This window comes from Euprymna scolopes, chromosome 26, assembly GCF_053919585.1.
Source record: "Euprymna scolopes isolate OS-2025 chromosome 26, ASM5391958v1, whole genome shotgun sequence".
NCBI classification, from domain to species: domain Eukaryota; kingdom Metazoa; phylum Mollusca; class Cephalopoda; order Sepiida; family Sepiolidae; genus Euprymna; species Euprymna scolopes.
The window spans coordinates 108,930,722-108,938,072 of NC_136507.1; positions in this window are offsets into that span (position 1 = coordinate 108,930,722).

Here is a 7,351-nt window from a genome sequence, read left to right on the forward strand (position 1 = left end):
ATAAATAAACCTAGCATTTTTTAAGTAAGGCAGATGTATCTGTTAATTGTTCGCCTTTTGAAAACCGTAATTATCGTCAAAGCATTCACTTGGATGTTGATTATAACTTATAAATGCACGCATATATATATATATATATATATATATATATATATATATATATATATATATATATATATATATATATATATACTAGCAAAAGTAACCGTCGTTGACTGGGTTCAAAAACAAACAGTCTACTGAAAATAGACTCTGATGTATGAAAGTATGATAGGTTATGAAAAGGAAGGGTTGTAAATTTGGGTTGAATTTGGGGGTATCAAAACCAAAGCAAAATATGATGAAAGTAAAAATAAAATAGATAAACCCCATAATTTATTATACCATACCTGTTCACACTGAAACACTTATCACAATATTCTGTGGATCTATATTAGAAAACCTTGTTAAACTTTGTGACATATTTCCATTCTATGGAGGTCAACCGCGAACGAAAACCCCATGATTTTATTATACCATATTTCTTCAAACTGAAACATAATTATCAAAGTATACTTACGCAGATAGATATGAAAAGTCTTTATTAAAGTTTCTGCCTATTTCCATTCTATGGATGCCAGGCGCAAACGCAGACCCCACAATTTTATTATACCATCCCTATTTAAGTTAAAACATACTTATCAAAGTATTCTTATGTACATCTATATCAAAAACACTTGTAAACGTTTTTTTTAATTTTTTAATTTTTTATTTCCATACTTTGTGAACGCAAACCCCACAATTTTAATGAATTACCATTCTGCCAGATCAAACATACCCATTCCTGTGTCTCGATACCTATCTATCATTATATGTAATCAGTTTTTTAAAATAGTTCACCATATAGGAGCCTATTCGTGACCACACACACACACACACACACACACACACACACACACACACACACACACACACACACACACACACACACACACACACACACACACACACACACACACACACATTCAGCTTTATATTATAGATATATATATATATACTGTACTGTGCCTTGTTTGGGGTGAAAATTAATTAAAAAAAACCCAAAAAAAACTTTTTCCCAGATCAGCAAAATCAACAGATTTCTAAATCTATTTCTGACCACAGTTCCCAACGATTGCGTAACGAATGTCCATAGCCCACTTGGGAATGCTGATCACGCTGTGATAATGGTAGAAATTACCCTAAATTCTCGATTCAAAGCTGAAGAGCCATTGCTCTAAACGACAGGGTACTATATATAAGGCTGACTGGAAAGCTATTGGAGATCTCTTCAGAGATGTCCAATGGGGAAAATATCTTTTTGCAGAACATTGCACAAGTGAGACCACTGAATGGTTCAAAACGGCAATTGAAGCACATGGTTCCACATGGAAGTTCTATAGCAAACCCCATTCTTCCCAATGGTTTACTTCTATTTGAACAGCTGTCATTGTTCAAAGGCACAAAGAAAGAGAGAGAGGAGGGAGAGGGAGGGAGGGAGAGAGAGAGAAAGAGAGGAAAAGAGAGAAAGAAAGAGAGGGGGGAAGAGAGGTATATTGCCTTTATATATATATATATATATATACATACACATGGGGAGATGAAAAAGAAACAAACCAAAATTGTATGCTCATCAACGTTTCGTTTTTATTTCAAGACTTCCTTGAGATGGTTGATTTAAAGCAATAAAATAGCAGTATAATATTTGAAAATATACTTGCTGTGTTTGTAATGTGAAATGGATGTCTGTTCAATTTCAGAACGAAAAAGAAACCGTTAGCATTCAAACTATAGCGCTTATGGCATAGAAAGAGTGAAACATTTTTATACGACATATAGTTGTTAAGAATTTAAAAAGATATGATGTAATTTCTGTTCTTTGGGGGAACAAATACATCTAATATTGCAAAGAAAAAAACTCAGATATTGCATCATATCTTTTTGAATTTGTTATTCTAATAACGTTGATGACTATACGATTATTTTACTTTCTTCTTTTTTCATCTCTCCGTCACGTTGGTCTATTATTTGCATATATATATATATATACATATATATATATATATATATATATATATATATATATATATATATATATATATATATATATATATATATATTTGCATATCTTATTTTTCTTTTATCAATATTATTGGAATCTTTTCTTTTTTCCTTGTACACATTTTTGTGAATTATTCCATGGATTTCTGCCTTTGGATTATTATGGACCATCTTCTTCCAATTACGGGATTTCCTTGGATTTTACTTGTACAAATTGAAATTCTTTTAACTTTCTTGAAGTTATACATTTGGATTTTACCGTCACTGGAGTTTTTATCTTCCACCAGACTATCCATTCATGTGTAATCACATTTTTCTTCACCATATTCCTTCTGCTTAACTTATTTTGTTTTCAAGTAAGATCTTTGACTTACTTGTTGCTTCATCAAATACTTCTGCATGCAAAATCCGATCCCGCATTTTGCTAATTCCTATCCTCTGTTGAGAAGGAAAGTATTTCTTCGAAACTCCCGGATTAAGGACTATCCATTTATCTAGTGTTTCCTTTTCAGATTAAATATGTTTTTAACTCATTTCAAATTGTTTTTTAACATATTTTATTAACTGTTTGCTCATATATATATATATATATATATATATATATATATATATATATATATATATATATATATATATTTCTGTGGAAATATATTTTATTTCCTTATAATATATACAAAACCTTATTTAATAAGCTCAATGTAATTACAGAGCAATATAGTGAATAAATGACAAAAGACTGTATTCCAAAGTTCGTGATTTTGATCATCTTATAATTTATTCATTTAATTCAGTTGACATTTACAATTTTTAACAGTATCTGTTTCGTAGCACAAAATCAATAACTTAATTATTATATCAATTTTGAATTTCAAAATGGCGTAATGGAAACATATAATGCATTTAAAGCTTCTCTTCCAATTTTCGGATTTTAATCATGTTAAAACGCACTTTATCTTCTTTTGACAGATTGATTGTTGCTATTTCTTCTGATGAGTTAAGGGCATAATAGATTCACTGATTTATATAATAATTAAGTGATTGATTTTGTGCTACGAAACAGATACTGTCAAGAATTGTAAATGTCAACTGAATTAAAGAAAGAAATTATAAGATGGTCGACATCATGAACATTGGAATATAGACATTTGTCATTCATTCATTAAATGTATATACTAGCATGAATGCCCGGCGTGGCCCGGGTGTTTGGGGGGGGGGTGTTGAGCAAAAAAAAAAAGTAGTAGTAGGAAGGCAGACTCGAACCCATACCGCGAAGGAGGAAAAAACATGAAAAAACGTGACATCTTTGCTCTTACGACCACCGCCAAACCGGAAGTTACATAGGTTTAAATTAAGGCTAGACAATCGAAAAGAGGGGATGACTTCCGAAAATATCGGCGAAAAAAAGCGGCCCCTCACTGTAGAAAAGTGGCCAGTTGAGAGTGAAGAAATTAATATTTTTAGCCAATCTTTCGGTATTTGTCGTCTGAAGGGTCGAGCTTCAAAACGAGACTGATCTTGTGAAAATTCGTCGCCTCTGTCGAAAGTTTTAGGCAGACATGCAAACATACATACATACATACATACATACATACATACATTTATATATTTGTAGCTCAAATTTTCGACCCAAACCGATTAAAAAGCCTTGCCCTATCTCTGAATATCCTTTATGTAAAATTTCAAATGTTTAGACCAGAAATTGTCTGAGTAATTTGGTAGAGACCGCAGAGGTCAAATTTTTTTTAACTTTGACCCCTATTATGACCCCTTAACATTTATTGTTTTGGGCTCAAATCAAATTATTAAGTTAGATCCCTGTCTAAAAACCTATATCTAAAATTTCAAGTGTTTAGACCCAAAATTCGCGGAGGAGTTTAGTAGAGTTCTCAAAGGTCAAATCGTTGAACGTTAACAGCCAAATTTCTGGCCGAAAACGGATTACAAAGATTTTTCCAAATCTCAGTACTCTGTATATCAAATTTCGAGTCTGTAGACTGAAAATTGACAGAGTTATTGTGTAGGGAAATGTGCACAGACACACAGACAGACACACAGACAGACACTTTCATATATATATATATATATATATATATATATATATATATATATATATATATATATAGAGAGAGAGAGAGAGAGAGAGAGAATTACATGTTAATATTTTCCAGAGGTGTAGCAACCAATGAATTTTTAATGAGATTAATAAAAAAGTGTTCAATACCGAACTTTTTATTTGTTTTACATAAGAATTTATATCGCTACACAGACATACCCATTTTCGATCAGTCAATTACGAGTAACTACAGACCTCTTCAGGCGATATCGCTTATGCAAATGTAGAGTCCGTAGTGACAGATAAATGCTTATATAAAACAAATACAAAGTGTGTGTGTGTGTATGTATGTGTGTGTGTGTATGTGTGTGTGTGTGTGTGTGTGTGTGGTTGTGTGTGTGTGTGTGTTCAGATTTAAATAACAAATCAGAGAATTACGATTTCAAGTTCAAATAGATTTAAAAATTTATAATTTTCTTACCTTGACTGATTTCTTTTTAATTAATTGTTATTTTACACTTTCTCTTTTGCTTTATACTCCCCCTCAACTTCTCGTGTGTGACTTGTCATTCGGATTTTAAATTACTTGTCTGACCTCTTTTTTTTTTTATTGAAGGTCAGCAATTTTCACTGACTTCAGTGTAATTTGCTACTTTCTTTCATGAATTAACAGAAAAGAAACTCATTTTCTTTTAGCATTTATTCGATCCAAAACAAACAAACAAACAAACAAACAAATAAACAAACAAACAAACAAAGACGGAGTATTATGGCTGCACGGAAAGTTTGACACTTTAGTAAACAACCAAAACTCCGCTAAAATCCGAACATCTCATTCTAACCCTAATCTTAATCTTACCAAAAACTGTGTTAAAATCTGTAAATACAATTTGACTTTACTCTAACCTTAACACTAATTCAAACCCCACTAAAATCTGAAAATCCGTTTTTTCCACAATCTTAATTAAAAACTGCGATAAAATCTAACCTTAATTCAAACTCGGTGAAAATGTCTAAATCTGATTTTTACCATAATCATTATTAAATCATTTCTTTCTGACAGGTTCATAAGAGTAGTAGTTGATGGGCAAAAATCAGAAGCTCACAGTATTAATGCTGGAGTCCCTCAAGGGTCCATCCTGGGCCCAACTCTTTTTCTGATCTACATTAATGATCTTCCAAATCACATTCTTACATCATTTGTAGATATTTATGTTGATGACACTACCATTTATGGTAGCACATCTAAGTCAGTAAACGACCAAGTTCTCTTCGATTCTGTCTCCTCTGGTCTTGAGCACGTCGTACAATGAGGAAAAGAGTGGCTGGTTACTTTTAATGCATCTAAAACCAAGATTCTCTATTTACATCATCAACGTTCTGACCCCCTCTGGCATCAGTTGAAATGAATGGCTCTCGTCTTGGGGAGGCATCAAGTTTTGACAGGCTTCTGGGCTTGACTTTACTCCTGATTTTAAATGGAACAAGTACATCAAATCTGTTGCCAAGGCCGCTGATAAAATGGTGGGATCCTTCTATCGATCCAGTAGATATCTCACTGCTGATGCAATTCTCTATCTAAGAGCCAGGTACATCCAAGGATAGAGTACTGTTGCCACATCTGGGTAGGAACTGCTAGAAAAGACTTATCCTACTTTAATAGAGTTCAAAATAGACTTTGTAGCCTCATAGGAGATGTCCTTTTTTCTTTCCTGCAACCTCTATCTCACAGAAGAGATATTGCGAGTTTGTCTTTGCTTTATCGTTATTTTCATGGCAAGTGCTTGACTAAGCTTCAATCTATGGTCCCCCCTCGCAAAACTTTCACAAGAAACACTCGTCTAGCTGTAAACACTATCAATAATTCCCCCACTCTTTATCTGTGCCTAAACCTAAACGTAGATTCCATGAACAAAGCTTCTTTCTTAGAACCGCACGCCTGTGGAATTGTCTTCCGTTTTCCTGCTTTCCAGCTGACTACAATATGGTTGTCTTCAAGTCTAACGTAAACAAGTTCTTGATGAGCCGTTCCACTTGTTAACAAATTTACCAAATTTCCATTACTAACGATTACTATATTATCCAATTTCTACTGTACACTCTTTAACCCTTATCCTCGAGTGGCCTCTTGGCCTTGATAAGTGGTGATGCCTATGTAAAAAAAAAAAATTCTTAACCCTAACCAAAACAGCGTTTAAATCTGTAAATACAATTTTACCCTAAACCTTAATCCTACATCAGATTCCGTTAAAATCCTAAAATCTGAGTCTAATTCTATGCGTTTTTTTTTATTACAAAATTGATGTTTCAAATCGTAATCGAAACAAAGAACACCTTTTTTTTTTGTTTAATTAATATTTTCACATTTTGTTATGCGACAAAGAAGCCTCACCATCACTTTTCTTCTTTAGAAATTACGCAGTGAAAAATTAGAATATTCGATACTTTATTACATCAAGTTTAGCAACGCGTGGGTAGGGATATTTAATTCTCAGTATACATGGGGTGTTGCTAAAATCTACTCTATATTATATTGCCAATACACACCCGTGTTGCAAAAGAAAAGACAGTTTTAAAAGACATTTCATTTATTAATAGTTTGTCTACAGTGAACTATAAAGATAGTAAATGAGATACATTCATGCAAAATACGTTGCATACTATAAAATAATGCCTAAACTCTTTCGATAAAAAGTAATGTGTGGGAGATTTGCAAAGTGACGTCATTTCTGCCTAAAACATGTTACGTCTGGAAGGCAAATAAGGACGGAATCAGATTTTAATTTTCAATCATGTAGTGGTACAAAGGTTTCCAACAAAAATCGTGTACACAACGATGCCCCTCGATGTAAATACCCCGACAAACCCGACAAGCAGCTAAATCCCACCCCTTCACAGTAGAGATCCCTAGATGCAATAGAGCATTTTACTCAAGTAGTTTGTTCCCCAGAACAGCTAGACTTTAGAATTCCCTTCCGGGTCCCTGCTCCCCCGACTGTACTGACGTGCAGAAGTTCAAGTGCAACGTGAACCGACATCTTGCTGCCCAACTTCCTACACAGTACCCCCGATGCTTATGTCCATGATAGTAGCCCCCTACAATAAAGTGGCAATGTGCCTTGTTTGGGATAAAACTGTAATAATAATAATAAAAAAAGATATGCAGGGGAGGTTAGTTATTGATTATATCACAACCATTGCTGAGTGTGTCAGCGCTAA